The following is a 5,241-nucleotide window of genomic DNA, read 5'->3' on the forward strand; positions in this document are numbered from 1 at the left end:
CTTGTCTTATAGTAAAAAAGACTCTGAATACTGTAAGGCTCCTGCAGATTTTGGATAATCATTCGGTTAGTAATCTTTATAATGGTAAATATAAAATTGAATTCTTTATTTATGTTTTATATTGAATTGAAAAATGAAACTTTTCTTATTCGTGAAACGTACGTGTGTAATAGGCAAAATTATTATTTATTATTTTTTAAATTATTATTTAATTATCTTTATAATATTAACTTGAGACTTTTAGACCATGAAAAATTAAGGAGTCCTAAGATATATGGTAAGAGATATTAAGAGAATTAATATTGTCTCCTAAATGCTTGTCTCCCTCATAAATGGACCTTACATGGCGTATATCCAAATTTATCGGGGCTCTAATACAGATATCAAACACCGGGTGAAAACAAAAAAAATCTTACTATCCAATCAATTTAACAATTATTAATGTGTATGCAAATCTTATCTCTATCTAAAAAGGTAGAAAAATTATTTTCGTTAAATCCTCGGCACCAACCTTCTCAGCCTAGACGGACCGAATTACTCGGTACCTATATTATTGGGAGGTAGTAGGTAACCTGTTAAATCCAATTAAGTTATTTTTATTATTTTAAAAAGATGAATTAATCACCCATAATTAATTTAATTTTAAATCACAAGTAAATTGGGCTAATTTAAGAGGTGGGTTGTTTGACTAAGAAAAAAAGTAGTGACCCTTTTAATTAATTATAAATATAAATAGATGGCTTGAATTGAGAGAAATTTAAGGCTAGACTTGAAATAAAATTTTCTCAAAATAGACTACACCACAATTGTGGTATTAAATATTAATCAAAGGCATGGACATATTTTCTTTCTACCTATTTCTTAAATTTCATAATAAATAAATATGTAAAAATAATTTATTTGTAATTAAAATTTATCTTTTAATATAGGGAAAAGGGTCAAAAATGCCCTTAAACTATTTGAAATGAACAAAAATGTCATCCATTTATAGTTTGATCCAAAAATGTCCCTGTCGTCAATATTTGATCTAGAAATACCCCTATTGTTATTTAATGGGTCAAAAATGCCCCTATTGTTATAAAATGGGTCAAAGATACCCTTTTCCGAATATATATATATATATATATATATATTATTTTTTAAAAAAATAATCTTATTCCTTATAAAAATATTACTTTTAGGGAACTCTATTCTTGTTTTCTTTCTTTTTAAACCATTTTAAGTAATAAAAATGTAAAAAATATTTTATTCTTCGTTATTTCATTTTATCAATTAAAATAGAATAATTTCATGTACTCTAAGTTTTAACGGACAATATATGTCACATGTATAAGATCATAATAAATCTATCATTAATTTTTATTCAAATAACGATAGAAAATAATTAAAATAAAATAAAAAATATTTTTAATTTTTTTCTAATTGAAGTAGAATAAACATTTGCTAATAAAATAAATATTTATCGTCAAAGTATCGACAATAAGAATATTTTTAGATCAAACTATAAACAGATGATATTTTTATTCATTTCAAATAGTTTAAGGGCATTTTTGACCTTTTTCCCTTTAATTTATTTAGTTAAGTATATATTCTCATAGAAGGTATAAGTATAATAAAAAATTTAATAGTATAAAGAGGTAATTATTTAATTTTAAAATATAAATGCATATCCAAAATTAAATCAAAATAAAAATACCTTTAGTGTAATTACTAAACCTTTAAACACATTAGGAAACTTTTCATTAAACCAAAACAAGTTAGGATTCGGTTTAAGGAAAAAATGGGAGCAACAATTTAGGAAACTTTTGGAAAACTCTTAACTGCTGTATATAGGCGTCAATTCATGAATGAATTATTTCACAAAAGCTAGATTAATAAAATTTTCAAGTAATGGCTGAGATTTACGAAGTGGAATTCCACAACGATCGACTTGAAGTCACTGTGACTAACAACGCCTTGGTTGTTAATGACTGGATTTTGCAAACTGTGCATACCCATCGTCGAAGGCTCCACAAGCTTCTCGTTGGTCTCGATATCGAGTGGCTACCCTGTTTCAAATCACCCAGTTGCACTGTGTAGGACGACGTTGCTTACTATTCCAACTCCTCCGCAGTTCCAGGATTCCTCGTGAACTTTCTTGGGGACCCGAATTTCAAGTTTGTTGGGGTCGGGGTTAAAGGAGATGCAGAGAAATTGCTTCGCCATCATAAGTTGTTTGTGGCGAATACTGTGGATTTGAATCGATTGGCATTGTCGATTTATGGACAGGAAAGATGCATGGGATTGAAGAGAATGGCGTAAGAGGTGCTTGGGAAAGTGATGGAGAAGCCATTGAGTAAGTGGGATGCAGAGGAATTGGTGTATAAACAAGTTGAATATGCTGCAATTGCGTCGTTTGAGATTGTGAAGAAACCAAAATGTCGGTCAACATGAAGATTATTCAACAGGGAGTTGGCTTATTTATATCTAATTCTTCATCAATTAATAAAAAAAAACAGCGTCCACTAATAAACATGTGTTGGAAAAGAGAAGTCCAACACCTGCATAACAGAAGAAGAGAAGAAGAAATGCAGAAGAAAGTAAAAGAGAAGAAAGTAAAAGAGAAGAGTAAAAGAGAAGAGAAGAAAGAAGAGCAAAGAAGAAAGCAAAACTCTTCAGTTTCTCTTGGTTTGCAGAGACACACGTGGCCCCTTTCCTTCCATACAAACATGGGATATTTTCAAGAATACAAAATATACAAATACTATAATCTCCCACTCTTGGATTTAAGCACTCCACATTTAAATATAATTTTGTCCATATGATTATGGGCAAATAGAATAAAATTTTGTATAAGTTCAAGTAGGACAAATATAACCATTTTCCTTTGTCTCTATTACAACTATTGTATAGTTCTATATAAGTGTGTTGTACATACTATGAAAATACACAGAAAATATTCCTCTTTACAGCATCTTCTCCTCCAATTTTTACATGGTATCAGAGTTCTTCTAAGCTCGATCCAAATCTGTGTCAAAATATCAAAATCACCTTCATAACCTCTAGCAAATCAAAATGCCTGAAACAATTGAAATCAAGTCAGGCAGTGGTGAGAAAGGAATCACATATGAAAACAACCATCCTTATTACTTAAACAATTCAGATTCACCTGGTATGACTCTAGTCAACGCTGTCTTTGATGGAAGAGGATACCTAGGTTGGAGGAGATCTATCCTCTTATCTCTATCAGCCAAGAGAAAACTTGGTTTTATCAATGGAACCTGCAAGGCTCCAGATCTGGAATCTGGAGAATTTGAGCAATGGAGTTGTGTGAATGATATGATAATATGTTGGATATCCAATGCACTATCTAAGGATATTGCAGATAGTGTGATGAGTTCCAAAACTGCAAAAGAACTTTGGGACAGTCTAGAACAGATATTTGGCAAATCAAATGGTGCCAAACTCTACCACCTACAAAAGGAATTAACAGGACTAATGCAAGGGAATAGTGACATTGCAGGATACTTCACCAAACTCAAGCGATTGTGGGATGAATTAGATGGGATAAATGTGATTGTCTGTTGCTCATGTGAATGCACTTGTGATGGAAAAGCAAAATTAACAAAATCACTGGAAGATCAAAAGTTGATTCAATTCCTAATGGGACTAAATGATGTATATGCTCAGGCAAGAGGAAATATACTCATGATGAACCCCTTACCTGGAATGGATGTTGCATATTCCTTACTTTTGCAAGATGAGAACCAAAGGGAAGTGTATGCAAACACAAATCCCACCTCTGACTCTGGATCATTCATAGCAATAGGTCAAGCAAAGCAGCCAAACAACAAACTGATTGCTGAATTTGCAGCATTCATGGCTAGTGAACAAGGAAGAAATGGACATAGATTCAAGCAGCAAGCATTCAGAAGCACAAACACATATCAGAGGTACACCAATCCAAGCCAGAGATCTGACAAGCCACAAAACAAGTTTAAGGGTAGGAGAAGATATGACCCAAATCTATCATGCACTTACTGTGGGAAAACAGGACATGTGCATGATGATTGCTACAGATTGCATGGATTCCCTGCAGATTTTGAGTTCACTAACTCCAGAAACTATCAGCCACAAATTAAGGCAAATGTCAGTTTAACTCGGCAGGTAGATGAAGACATAGGGAAGATAGATTTTGGAATCAATGATGGAATTCTTGAGGAACAATTTAGCAAGCAACAAATTGCAGAAATGATGCAAATGTACAAGCAAAGCAAGCTGACACAAACAGGAAAAACAGGAATCAATGCAAATGCAGTGGCTGGTACCATTCTTAAATACTCAAATTCTGTGCTTCCTAATCTTAAACAAAATACTTGGATAATTGATTCAGGAGCTTCAGAACATATGTGTTTTGATCCCAATTCCTTCTTATGTCTAAGTCCTCTCCCTATACCTTTGAATATTAACTTACCTAATTCTTTCAAGGTGAGTGTGACCCATGTAGGCAGCATCTCTATATTACCAGGACATGTCATAACTGATGTGCTACTTGTGCTAGATTTTAAGTACAATTTGCTCTCAATTCACAAGTTTTGTGTGCAGTTTCAGTATGATGTCCTATTCACTGCTACTGGGTGTTTCTTGCAGGACCTTTCAATGAAGAGTCCTCAAGCTTTTGGTGAAGTTAGAGAGGGACTCTATTTATTGGAATCCAATAGTGACAAGTCTAGAACTGTTTTCAATTCAAGTACTGTATCTTCATTTCAAAAAGGCAGAAATCCCATCTCACAATTAACTTCAGTTTTTCATTCAATACATGTTAATGCTACTCCTAATGTAAAGCTTTGGCATGTCAGGTTGGGACATCTCCTATTTTCAGTAATGAAGCATTTAAATTTTCTTCCTTCTGAATCTAAGTCTGATTTTATTTGTGATATTTTTCCTAGAGCTAAACAAACTAAACAACCTTTCCCAATCAGCACCATAAAATCCACACACATTTTTGATCTCATTCATATAGATACTTGGGGTCCCTATAAGTGTAGTACTTACAATGGTTATAGGTTCTTTCTCACCATAGTAGATGATTACAGTAGAGGGACATGGACATTCTTGCTGAGTACTAAAAGTAATGCTTTTCCTGTACTGAAGAATTTTCTATCTATGGTAGAAAGACAATTCAATGTCAGGGTCAAAATAATCAGGTCTGATAATGCCTTGGAATTGGGAAAAGGCACACAAGAATCAGCATTTCTTTCT

The 5,241-nt window shown here is 32.8% G+C and overlaps 1 pseudogene; it reads left to right on the top strand.

Annotated features, from left to right (window-relative positions):
- Positions 1–1,890: 1,890 nt before the first annotated feature.
- LOC129884930 (uncharacterized) lies at positions 1,891–2,574 on the top strand (annotated as a pseudogene).
- Positions 2,575–5,241: the final 2,667 nt, after the last annotated feature.

This window comes from Solanum dulcamara, chromosome 4 (assembly GCF_947179165.1).
Source record: "Solanum dulcamara chromosome 4, daSolDulc1.2, whole genome shotgun sequence".
Taxonomy (NCBI): domain Eukaryota; kingdom Viridiplantae; phylum Streptophyta; class Magnoliopsida; order Solanales; family Solanaceae; genus Solanum; species Solanum dulcamara.